Below are 13,254 nucleotides of genomic sequence, written 5' to 3'. Positions count from 1 at the left end.
CCTTCATTTTGGTGGCGTGGGCACACAGCGCTACATAGAAAAAAAAAACGCTCCCTTTGTTTTACATGGACAGCGGCACTTGACTGACCTTTCCTTTCACCAACCATGAAATTGCTACCGTGGAAAGGGAACAGGAATTGTAGAAAAGTGAAGGACTAACGTTTTCGAATTTTGTCTAAAAGTTTAACCGTGAATGTTAAGCTGCATTTCATAAATACAAAACAATAAAAGTATCACAGCCAAATGGTGGCTATTTTTTAGGAATAGGGAGAAGAAAGAAGGTGAGAGCTGAGAAAAAGAATGAAAGAAGCAAATGGCTACTGCGAAAGGGAGCGCCAGAGCCTGAAGACCAAGGGGAAGGCACAGAGGAAGATAGTTGGAGAAAGCAGAGGGAAAAGAGGGAGATGAAGAGCTAGACCTTGTTATGACTTTGACCCTTCAGCTGGGAATAGCACATTTTACATACCTCAAATATGCCCCAGATTTCTTGGGTTTGGGGGTGAGTGGATGATTACAATGTTACAACATCTGGGAGACACTCTCTGACCAGCAAATGCACATGGCGCCCTTCAATCCAGCTCTTAACTTGCTCTGTTCATTCTTCTTCATTACCCTTAGCATGACTGACATGAATTTGCATATTGCTGGTTTCCTCTTCCCATGCTCCAGGCTCTAAGCTCCATTGGGCAGAGTTAGTCCTTTTTGCTGCTGACTCCCCAATGCCTAAGGATGTTCCAGACACACAGTAGGCTCTCAGTTAGGATTTACAGCAATCATAACGAGTTAAAGTACACATATAACAACAGGGACAGGGGCCAGAGCTGAGTTGTTGCAATGGCTCAAAAGAATGAGACAGCATTCCTGAGTCTCACTTTCCATATCTACACAACAAAAATAATAGTATACTACTTCTTAGAGCTATTTTAAGGATTAAGTAAGATAATTCATGCAAAGCTCTTAAATCAGTCTTGAAATAATTTTGTAAGTGCTTAGCCAATGTTAACAAGTATTAGATTTCTTTAGTCATTGAATTAAAATGAAATCAGAGGGGCCAATTCTCTTCAGGTCAGAAACTAAAAGAAAATGCAAGCCTTTGAACTGCTTGAATTCCACCTGTGGAAGGATAACTGGAGGATTTGGAACAAAGATCTTATTGTCCAGGTTTCTCTTTACTGATTTGAGTCATTATGTGTTCATGCTAAAAATGAATAAAGTGTAGGTAATATTGGAGCAGAGATTCATTATACAAGCACATGTAAAAACCAAACCAAAACAAAACAAAACAAAACATCCTTCTTGTACATCAAATAGTAAGGCTGATGGCAAAATGGCACCTAACAAACCCTTTTTATTTCAACTGGGGAGAGATAGGAACGCAGAGAAGAAATGAATGCAAACAGTAACTGAAAAGTGAATCAGCCATAGAATTATGAGGTATGAAAAGTGATCTGCCTGAGAAGGATTGATTAGTATGAATATTCTGCCCGAATTTAACCCATCCTGGTTTGGTGTTCACGGATTCATTAGAAGGAGAGCCTTAGCGAAGAAGAAGAAACTAAACAGTGTTCTAGCATTTTCGTTTTATTTGTTGTTTTAATTATGAAAATAGAATTTACTGCTGTTACAGGCCTACAGAGAATCATTATTTACCATGGACTATGTTTGCTGGAGAAGTCTAAATGAGGAGGGCAAAAAGTCTGTAAATGAGATGTTAGGATCAATAAAATTTGTGGAGAAATGGAATTCCACATTCCTTGTTGACCCAAATCATTCCCCGAGATCTCTCCTTTTTAGACACACATTTATTTTTCACTTTATCTTCTGGCATCGAAGTCTGAGCGGGTAAAGCCTAAGCACTGTTTTGGCTCTGGTAACGATCTTGAAGGTAAGCAGCTTGGGTTAGCTCAGCTGACATTTGAGGTGTCACTTCCAGCACCTGAATTAAGGGAAACACAATACTTCGAAGCAGTCTCAAAATTCAGCGTGTACCAAAACTACCTGGAGCATTTTTAAAACATAGATTACTGTCCTCCCCCCCAGCTTCTGATTCACCAGATCTGTAGCAGGATCCGGTAATATGCCGGTTGTATTATCCAGGTGATGCTGATGCAGGAGGGCCAGGAAATCACACCGTGCTTTCAACCAGAAGAAGGGATTTCCTTGAATTACGAATGCCAAACAGCAACACAAACCAGTCACATTCAGGTCTAAACTGGAATTGGAAAGTCCTAAAAATTCGCAGCGACTGTCCTGCATCCTCCGCGTCCACGCAGGCGTGGAAATGACCCTGTGGCCCGGCAGGCCCCGCCTCCGCACCGCCAGTCTCATAGCCACGCCCCCACGTCGGCTCTCTCATTGGCCCGTCCTGCGACGCCCCCACACGCCAGCTTTCTCATTGGTCTGTCCTGCCGCGCCCCCCACGCTGGTTCCGTCAGTGGGCCTTCCCGCAACGCCCGTCCATGACGCCCCCTGATTGGACCATTTTCGCGGCACGCGTCCCGCCCCCAACGAGCCTCACGTTGCGCCTGCGCCATGTTTCGTTTTTCGGGCTCCGCGGTGGGGTCTTTCGTTTTCTCGGTTGGTGGCGGCGTCGCCGCCGGCATGCTGTTTCCCGTTTCGTCCCTTTCTGGTGCGCAAACCGTGGCGACCCGGCCTCGCCGCGCGGCCGCTGGACGTTCGCAACAATCCAGCGGGCCGTCCGCAGATGAGAGCGCGGAACCGAGCGGTGCGCGGGCCGAGCCGCGGGGCAGCAGCTTCCCTGGTCGGCCTCCTCTCCGGCGGTTTCCGAGCTGGCCCGGCCTCGCTGCCCAGTGGCCGAGGACACCCTCGCAGTGGCCGCGCAGGACGCCCGGCTTGCACAGCCCCTGTTTACCGTCCTCGTAATTGTAGGGGATTTCGTGTGAGCACTGCGTGTACCTATGTCTGTGTATGTGGGTAATTTTATTTCCTACTCGGATAACCATGCTTTTTAATTTCATATTCGGGTGCACGCAGGTCTAAATCCTTTAGGCACGGTCGGCACAGAGCCCAGGCCCCACAGTACTTTCAATGGCTCATGAAAATTTTGTCATTTTCTCTGAAATCAGAAGATAAATATTAACTGTGAAGTTGACCAAAAGGCTCTAGTATGTAATGTTAATACGTTTACGTTTGTGTAATTTTAATAACGTTATTAATTTTATTATTTTAATGGAGGGAGAGGCCCAGGAAGGCAAAAGTCCCTAGGCCCCACAAAAATCAGTGAAACTGCGAGCAGATGGCACACAATCCTTCTCATCTTTGTTTATTTATTTTATTTATTTATTTATTTATTTATTTATTTTTTGCAAACATCCAGATACATTTCTGAGTCCTTTCCAGATGTTAACTCAGGTGTTCCTCATAATACACACGTGAACTATTGTTGTTCTAATTACCCCAATATATATTGAGTCACCTTAAGCTTAAAATTATTTTTACCCAATGTCCTACCGTTAGTAAATGGCAGAGGGGATTCTTATTCTAACCCAGGCAGTTTAGGTCCAGGGTCCTTGCTCTTACCCCCTAGAGTAAAGACATCATCTCTTGGCAACCATATGCAATTAATTCAAGTAACAGCAGGTAAAATTTACACCAAACTCTAGCCAGGCTCCTCTGAGCCTTCTTCTCAACTTGACTTATAAAAGAAAGCTTGGACAAGCATTAAAATCGTTTTCACAGATCAAAGCTATATCCCTAAGATGACCCTAGCCCTTCTTAAAGTGCATGCCCTAAATCAAGACCCACCATTCTTTATTTTTCCTTTTCTCTTCCTTCCTTTCTTAGAATCATCTTCAATGTTTTTGCTCACGAACGTGCGTTTTACAATGTTACCAAAAATCCAGCGACGTTTTGTGGCATAACATTAAATTTTTAGTGTATTCTGGAATTTATGAACATTTTAGCATGGTGCCATCACAAAACATAAACACGGTGAAGTGTAGGTCTAACTCTTTAAAGTCAATCTTGTTTTACATCCTTCGATGACATTTTATAGTTTATTCATATAGATTCGAATTTTTTTTTCTCGGACTTAGAATCCTTAGAATCTAAAGTACTGTTGTGAATAACGTCTGGTTATTAATTTCAGTTCCAGCCGAGGCATTGCTAATGTATACAAAGGTCATGAATTTTGTGTGCTGATCAGGTGTCCACTAACCCTGTTGAGCTCTCTCAGATCTGTTTGTAGAGTCTTGCGGATTTCTTAAATGACATCATTTTCGAACAATAAAGATAACAGCTTTTTCTTACTGAATTTTTATCTATACTTATTCATCCTCCCCTGGTCTCACAGTGCTGGCCAGGCCTTTAGCACCATGTTGAATGGGAATCGTGCCACAGAGCTCTTGTCTGTTTTGTTTTGTTTTTCTTTTTACTTCCTAGAAATTCTTCTAAGAGTGTACCGTTACATGTCATGCTCACTGTAGCTACTCTTTATAAAGTAAGTAGCTACTCCCTCTTCTAGTTTGCTGAAAATGTTTATGATGAAAGAATGTTGGGGCGCCTGGGTGGCTCAGTCGGTTAAGCATCCGACTCGGGTTCGGCTCAGGTCATGAGCCCACAGCTTCATGAGCTTGAGCCCCACGTGGGGCTCGGTGCACCTGCTTGGATCCTCCACCCCCCCCCGCCCGCTTTCTGACCCTCCCCCACTTCGGGCTGTCTCTGTCTCTCTCAAAATAAACTCAAAAAAAAAAAAAAAAAAAGAGTGTTATGTTCTAGCAAATATTTTCTCAGTGTCTGTGGAGATGACCGTACAGTTTTAACACTAGTAATATCTTACACAGGCAGATTTAGGATGTTCAACTTTTCTTCCGTTCTTGGAATAAATCCTGCACAAAATGCTATTATTTGTTAAGTAACATGGCTTGTTCGTTTCCATTTTCTTGCTTTTTAAATAGAGCTTTTCTTAAAGTAAGTGTTCACAAGTAAGACAAAGCCATAATTTTCTCTTTTTTTGAATTGTTCCTGTTCAGTTTTCATAATAGATTATAGACTTTCAAAAGAAAACACATAAGAGAGATCTATTTTTCCACTGAAACAGCTTTTGTAAAATAGGGATTATCAATTCCTGTAATTTCACTTAAACCTGTATAACCCAGCTATCCTGAGTACCATTTGGGATGAAGGGCATAGAAGAGATTTTTTTTTTTTAACTGCCCTTCCTGTTCCCTTATAATCATAATTTGCTTATTCATCTTGTTTATTGCTTAATGTTTGTTCTTGAAAGACATTCTTTTCTGTTACATTTCCTTTCTTTATCTCCCTTCCTTCATTCCCCCCTCCCTCCTTCCTCTCTCTCTCCTTTCTTTCTTTCTTTCTTTCTTTCTTTCTTTCTTTCTTTCTTTTTTTCTTTCTTTTTTTCTTTCTTTCTTTCTTTCTTTCTTTCTTTCTTTCTTTATTTCCTTCTTTCTTTCTTTCTGTCTTTCAACTTATTCAAAGCATTCTCATGGTTCTTAATAACTCCCTTTTGGTAGCAACGTTCCCTTCTTAATCCCATAACTATCTCTCAACCGCCACCCCCACCCTCACGTGCACACACACTTTTTTTTCCTAATTAGTTTTGCTAGAGGCTTGTCTATTATTAGGTTTTTCAAAGAATAAGCTTTTGGTTTATGGATCATCTCCATTTTTTCTATTTTTCTTCTTTTTAAATTTTGAAATTGACGTATTAACAATAATATGTCAATGCAAAACTCCATGGAGTTTATAAATAAACAAACAATTAGATCTAATAAGAGTTCAACAGGGTATAAGAGCACCACGTAAAAATTCATGGCCGTTCTCCACATGAGCAATGACCTATCTGGAAATAAAATAGAAAACAAAGACATCATTCCTACCAGTACAACAGATCCTAAGGATTCTAAGCCCAATTCTCGATTTACTATCATTTTTATTCTAGCTTTTTTTGGTTGAATACCTAGGTTATGTATTTTCAGTGTTTCTTGTTCCTTAACATGTGCATTTAACAGTATGTATTTTCCTTTTAGTACCATTACAAATATACCCTACATTTTTCATATGTATTATTCATATTTAGCTCAAAACGTTCCATAGCTTCCTTTCTAATATCCAACCTAATCCATGTGCTTAAAAGTATGCTTTTAGTTTCCCAGCATTTGAGAAGAGTGCTTCATTTTTACCATCTATTTTTTTAACATAGTGATTTGCCAAGTCTGTACATTATACTGTGTTGACCACAAGTGTCGCTACCGTCTGTCACCACACAACGCTATTACATTATACTTTCATTGACTACATTCCCTATGGCGTACCTGTCATGCCCCTGACGTATTTATTGCGCAACTGGAAGCTTGTTCCTCCTACTCTCCTTCACCCATTTTGCCCATCCCCTCACCCTTCTCCCCCTGGCAACCATCAGTTTGTTCTCTGTTTGTTCTCTGTATTTATGGGCCTATTTCTGCTTTTTTGTCTGTTTTGTTGTTTAGATTCACATATAAGTGAAATCGTACTGCATTTGTCTTTCTCTGTCTGATTTATTTCACTTAGCCCATCCATCGTGTTGTCACAAATGGCAAGATCTCATTCTTTTTTATGGCTGAGTGATATTCCATGATGGACTGGACATACTCCACACAGATATACACACTCCACATCTTTTTTTTTTTTTTCAACGTTTTTTTATTTTTGGGACAGAGAGAGACAGAGCATGAACGGGCGAGGGGCAGAGAGAGAGGGAGACACAGAATCGGAAGCAGGCTCCAGGCTCTGAGCCATCAGCCCAGAGCCTGACGCGGGGCTCGAACTCACGGACCGCGAGATCGTGACCTGGCTGAAGTCGGACGCTTAACCGACTGCGCCACCCAGGCGCCCCTACACACTCCACATCTTTATCCATTCATCACTGACGGACACTTATGATGCTTCCGTATCTTGGATATTGTAAATAATACTAAAAGGAACATAGGGGGGATATATATCTTTTCTAATTAGTGTTTTTGTTTTCTGGGATAAATACCCAGTAGTGAAATTACTCTACTCTCTGGTATTTCCATTTTTAAGTTTTTGAGGAAACTCCACACTGTACCAATTTGCATTCCCGCCAACAAAACATGAGGGTTCATTTTTCTCCACATCTTCAGCCCTAGTTATTTCCTTTTTTTTTTTTTTTCCATTCTAATGGGTGTAAGGCAATATCTCATTCTGGTTTTGATTTGCATTTCCCTGATGATAAGTGATTTAAGCATCTTTTCATTTATCTGTTGGCCATGTGTATGTCTTCATTGGAAAATGTCTATACACATCACCTACCCATTTTAAAACCTTATTATTCTTGATGTTGAGTTGTATAAGTTCTTCGTATATGATTTGGATATTAACACGTTATTGGAAATATCATTTGCAAATATCTTCTCCCATTCAGCAGGTTGCCTTTTCATTTTGTTGTTGGTTACCTTCTCTGTGAAAAGCCTTTGATATAGGTGTAGTCCCAATAGTTTATTTTTGCTTTTGTTTCCCTGGCCTGCAGAGAAACGCTAGAAAAGGGTTGCTAAGGCAAACAGAGATTGTTAAAGAGATTATTGCCTGTGTTTTCTTCTAAGAGTTTTATAGTTTCAGGTCTCACATTTAGGTCTACAATCCATTTTGAGTTTATTTTTGTATATGATGTAGGAAAGCAGTCCAGTTTCATTATTTTGCACATAGCTGTCCAGTTTTCCCAACACCCTTTATTGAAGAGTCTTTTCCCCATTGTGTATGCCTGCCTTCTTTGGCATAGATTAATTGACCATAGCAGTTGGCTTATTTCTGAGCTCTCTATCCAGTCCATTGATCTATCTGCCCGTTTTTGTGCCATTACCATATTGTTTTGATTATTATAGCTTTGTAGTGTATCTTGAAATCTGGGATTATGATACTTTCAACTTTGTTCCTCTTTCTGAAGATTGCTTTGGCTACTTGAGGTCTTTGGTGGTTTCATACAGATTTTAAGATTATCCCAGTTCTGTGGAAAATACTGTTAGTACTTTGTCAAGAATTGCAGTGACTGTAGATTACTTTGAGTAGTATGGACATTTTAACAATATTAATTCCTCCAATTTATGAGCACGTAATTTATGAAATGTATTTCCACTGTATGTTATCTTCAATTTCTTCATCAATGTTTATAGTTTTCAAGAGTACAAATTCTTCACTTCCTTGGTTAAGTGTATTCATAGTAATTTCTATTACATACTTTCTTTAATGATATCCATTCTAATCCACGTGTTTAGAAGTGTGCTTTTAGTTTCTAAGAATATGAGAAGATTGTTTCAGTCTTACTATTCCTAAAAAAAAAAAAAAATTATTTCTATTGCTCCATAGTTAGATTATGATAAAATAGTGCAATATATACGAAACTGTTTTCTTTATATGTATGTATTTATATGTATTCTGAAGCCAGTGTTGAAAATTTGAAATTATTAAATGGGTCCTTCGAAAAATTCAGAAACACTCTACGTGTTAAGTGAAGGAATCACAGATAAATGAAGTTTGTTCATTGTGTTGTTCAATCTTCTATAACCATAAGCATTTTCCTTCGTTGTTATATGAATTTCTAAGGGTACAGTATTGAAGGCTTGCCCTACACTTGTAAACCTGAAATTCTCCTAAAACTTCTGGAAGTTACTGCCATACACAGTTAGTGGCTATGCGGTCAGGTACATCAAGGCCCTAAATGTTACATCTTATCAGTGGATTTTTATTTTATCATTATGAACTATAGATCCTTTTCATTTTTAAAAGTTCAATTTCATTAATTTTTTCATAGGTCTGGGTTTGATTGTCCCTTGCTCCTAGAGTGTATTATTTCATTTTTATTTCTTTAAACGTTCAGTAAATATTTTATAGTCTGTATCTGATAACTTTAATATCTGAGATTCTTTGTGTGAGGAAGAGGTGGGGATTGAAGGCTAAAAGCCTGACTCTTCAAAGTGTCTGTTCTCCTCCTAGGTTAGGTCACATTTATGATGAGTTTATATTTGAACATCCCAAATTCCTAGGAGCACCTGGCACATAATATGTTCTCAATAAATACTAGGAAATAAGTAAGTAATTTATGTGTATCTAGAGAACTTGGATCCAAGATGCTTCCCTCCTAAAGGGGTGTGAGTTTGTCTGCATGAGGCACGATGGGACGCACAAGCTCGCGCCACACGTTAATGTCAGGAAGCTTTCGCGGAAACTCTACTCTAAGTTGGTCTATGGTGAAATACTTGTAGCAAATTTCCTCTACCCTCCTCCACAGAGCCCTGCAGAGACCAACAGGTTTGTTGTTAGGGATCTTTGCTAGATTTTTTTTCCCCTACAAGCCTTTGTTTTCTCAAAGAGCCCTGGCTTTTTGCTACAAGTCTCTAGTTCAGTTTAAATGCTGAGAATCCTCTTTTCCCCAACAGGCTAACATTGATTGACAAAGCGTAGAATCCTGATAATGGTATTTGCCCCTAGGACCCAAATCTGGTGGGTTTAGCAGGCTGGCTTCAGCTCTGAGGTGTTTATTGTTCTGGGAGATTTAAGGAGTTTTCCTTGGTTTCTTGTGATTTGGCCATAATGTGCTAGAGTGTTTTTGTAGTTTAGCTAGTCCTTAGCTATTTTGCTTCAGGGCAGCTTTCCAGAATATCTTGTTTTCCACACTGGATCTAAAAGTCCTTATAGTGCATACCTCTCTACCCCCACAAATACTTTGAGCTTTGAAATGTATTTAATATTAATATTGCCATACTTGCTGCCTCTTGGTAACGTTTACCCGTCATTCTTATTTTTTCTTTATTGTTATATAAATCCAGTAATGGTTTCTTTTCAGACTCAAAGAAGAGGAGCGCTTTCTAATCCACATTTTGTATTACACACATTTTTTGGGGGGGGGTTGTAAAAAACATGGTAAATATCATAAAAAGATAAAATATTGAACATGTTCCAGAACTCGAACATAATGCTTTTCTGAGAGAGGCAAATGAAAGCTTAAAAAAAAAAAAAACTTCCATGAGACGACAATCATATAGCAAAACAACTAAAAAATATTACACGTAAGTTAGTATCTACCATTATTTTGGAGTTACATTTTATGTAAATTAAAAAAAAAAAATCTCTATTCTTAGATCCGGAGAGAATTTCGATGGGGAATAAGCCCACCAGAGGAATTCACTGATTTGAAAGCACACTTGTCAATTTTGCTTCTTTTTTTTAATGTTTATTTCTTTTTGAGAGAGAGATAGGGAGGCGCAGGGAGAGAGGGAGACACAGAATCCAAGTAGGCTCCAGGCTCCTAGCTGTCGGCACAGAGCCCAGCATGGGACTCAAACTCAAGAACTGTGAGATCATGACCTGAGCTGAAATCGGACACTTAACCATAACTCTACGTGCCGGGTTGTCCACTGCTGATTGGCTTGACTCCATTGTATGATACTGGGTGGTCTATGGCCAAACCATCCCTTGTGGATCAAATGTTTTATGGTCTGCTTATTTTTAGTCAGGCCTTTTGTCAAATTCCTGAGGGAAACCTAAAGGGGAGTAGGTGGCGACTGTTACATTCTTAGGAAGCACCTTACCGCCTAGGCTGTTTGCTGTTTGCATACATCCCCAAATATGTGTTTTCCCCCCCACCCAGGGACCTCAGTCCCTCTCTGCCTATTTTACTCTACCTTTCCCAATCCTACAAGGTCTTGTGTTTCCAGGCAATGTGTCAAAAAGTGGTCACAAATTATTTGCAAAAAGAGAGGCCCTTTTCAGAGTGAAATCTCATGGGGAGGAAGAAATTTGAGTAAAGTTAGAGAAATCATCATGCCTCAAGTGATTGCGCATAGACTTAACTCTATTGTTGGCTCTCAAACTGTAGCTTTCAAATTTACCCATAATGAAGATATACAAAATTCTCAACTAGTAAATTAATAAAGAGGTCGCAGTGGCAAAGCTAATAGAGACGAACAAATAAAACCAATGGCAACGCGAATATACACCAATAACTAGGTGATCATAGACAAAGAATTGAAAAGGGCAACTTGTTTAACATGGAGAAGAAAAGACATTCCAATAAAATCTGCCCCTTTATGCTCTTTGTTTTCTTGGGCCACTCACCCTGCCACATGCACAAAGACACATACCTGCAACCATACGGACAGCACCCTAGATTGTGCTTCCCAAACTATAGCGTTCACCCAGATTACCTGGGGATCTTGTCAAGATTCAGTCTGATGTGCAGCTCTGGGGTGGGGCTTACAATCCTATTTGTAACCAGCTCCTTTATGACATCCTGCTGGTGGTCCAGCGGCTATGATGTGAGTGGTCAGCCCTCGGTCAGGGGTGGGGTGGAGGTGATTAAATAAATTGGGAACCAAGGGTCAATGGAAAATGAGACCATTCCTCCATGATGCAGGCCAGCAAAAGAAAGTGGTGATATATTTGTCTATGATGAAGAAGATTCAAGGGGCACCTGGGTGGCTCAGTCAGTTGAGGGTCTCGCTCTTGATTTGGGCTCAGGTTATGATTTCAAGATCCTGGAATTGAGCCCCTAGTCCAGCCCTGCGGTCAGGCCCCAAGATGAGTTTGGAGCCTACTTGGGATTCTCTCTCTCTCTCTCTCTCCCCTTGTAGATTTGTGCTTTTTTTTTTTTTAATTTTTTTTTCAACGTTTTTTATTTTATTTTTGGGACAGAGAGAGACAGAGCATGAACGGGGGAGGGGCAGAGAGAGAGGGAGACACAGAATCGGAAGCAGGCTCCAGGCTCCGAGCCATCAGCCCAGAGCCTGACGCGGGGCTCGAACTCACGGACCGCGAGATCGTGACCTGGCTGAAGTCGGACGCTTAACCGACTGCGCCACCCAGGAGCCCCGTAGATTTGTGCTTTAAAAGAAAAGAAAAAATTCGAGATCTCTCAGAGGAAGTGTTGTGTAAAAAAGGTAACCTTGAATCCATCTGCGCAATGGTAATGATAGCAACAAAGCATGTTTAAAATTTTGCAGCTCTGAGGATAATCCAGTGTTCATGAACTAACTTCAGGAGCTGAAAACGAAATAGCCAGATACCTAACCGATTAGAAAAATGAAGTAAACTTGTTTTTTACCTGTACAAAATCTGAATCTCTGCTACTTTAGATATTCATCTTAAAAGGGTTAGGATACTTTGTGACCTAGATGGCTGATTTGTGCACGACAGCAACTAGGTTTCTTTACCCTCTGGTTTCTGGGACGGATAAGCAAGACATCTGAAGCGGGGGAAGGGGGGGGGAGGGGGAATGAGAGTATATTCTTATTCCTCTTGGCTCCCTTCCTACAAAACTGGGCAGAAACTGCCTTTGTCTACCGACAGCCACAGCTCCTGTCCGACAGCCGTCTCCTGTGCTCACTGCTCTCTTCAAACCCTGCTCTCCTCCTGCCTCTTCTGAACTAGGAATAACAGCCCAGCGTCCTTCACCATTCTTTGCTGATATCCCTTAACCCTGCTCACAACTTTGGAAACAGTCCCTCTATTGTTTAACTGTCCCAAATAATCCAATGGCAGACAGCTGAGAGTCTCTTCAGGGACTCGCTGCCCATGTGTGGAGTGTGGGTATCTAATAGCCTCCAGGGATGAGCTTCATCAGAGTCCAGTTCAGCGATCCATCTTAGGTCACGCTGGTCTTAGGGCAGGTGCTCAGTCACTGAGCAAGGCAGCTGTCAAGGGCCTGGTCATTTGACCCAATCAGGAATTTCTGTGGTAGACAGTGTGCCCAGAGTTCCCCATTGGGCTGGCAGCGTCTTCACCTCTCTCTCTCACTGGTCTAGAACCCGGATTTAAATGCAAAGGTACGCCTTTTCCAGGAACCATACAGGGGGGTTGCAGATGGGAGACGTGCCCTCGACCTGACTACTGTCTCTTTGGCAATTCAAACCACAAGGGAGAGCTTCTACTTTCTAAAATTAATCACCAAAGTAATCTGGATGTTCATAAAGTAGTCTGAACTTGTTACCAAATAGGTTAAGAAGGCTGCCTGAATGGGGGAAACTGCTCTCAGGAATACGTCCAATGGGACCGCAGAGCTGGAGCCAATCATGTGCAGGTAGGTCACAGGACGAGTCAGCGAATCACAGGCCGCGAAACGCATTCCTCATTTGCATACCGCTGACTACAAATAGGCGGGAGCCTGGCGCGGACTCCATTTTCTCTTCACTCGGAAGAAAGCGGAGTAGAGATGCCTGAGCCCGCGAAGTCCGCTCCCGCCCCGAAGAAGGGCTCCAAGAAGGCGGTGACCAAGGCGCAGAAGAA

The 13,254-nt window shown here is 41.2% G+C and overlaps 1 protein-coding gene and 1 long non-coding RNA gene across 3 annotated transcripts in view; one reads left to right on the top strand and one right to left on the bottom strand.

Annotated features, from left to right (window-relative positions):
- LOC121020328 (histone H2B type 1-A) overlaps positions 1-13,254 on the top strand; it is a 448,453-nt gene that overhangs the window by 347,025 nt on the left and 88,174 nt on the right. The window lies entirely within an intron of this gene.
- Positions 1,353-2,309, bottom strand: LOC121020336 (uncharacterized). The gene is made up of 2 exons (XR_005786075.1): positions 2,053-2,309; positions 1,353-1,936 (listed from the first exon to the last, which is right to left on the bottom strand). It is a non-coding gene; the product is annotated as an uncharacterized LOC121020336 (long non-coding RNA).

Source organism: Herpailurus yagouaroundi, unplaced genomic scaffold, assembly GCF_014898765.1.
Source record: "Herpailurus yagouaroundi ecotype Mexico unplaced genomic scaffold, PumYag 250, whole genome shotgun sequence".
Taxonomy (NCBI): domain Eukaryota; kingdom Metazoa; phylum Chordata; class Mammalia; order Carnivora; family Felidae; genus Herpailurus; species Herpailurus yagouaroundi.
The sequence above is the reverse complement of the archived record's forward strand: the minus strand, read 5'-3'. Positions and strand labels throughout refer to the sequence as shown.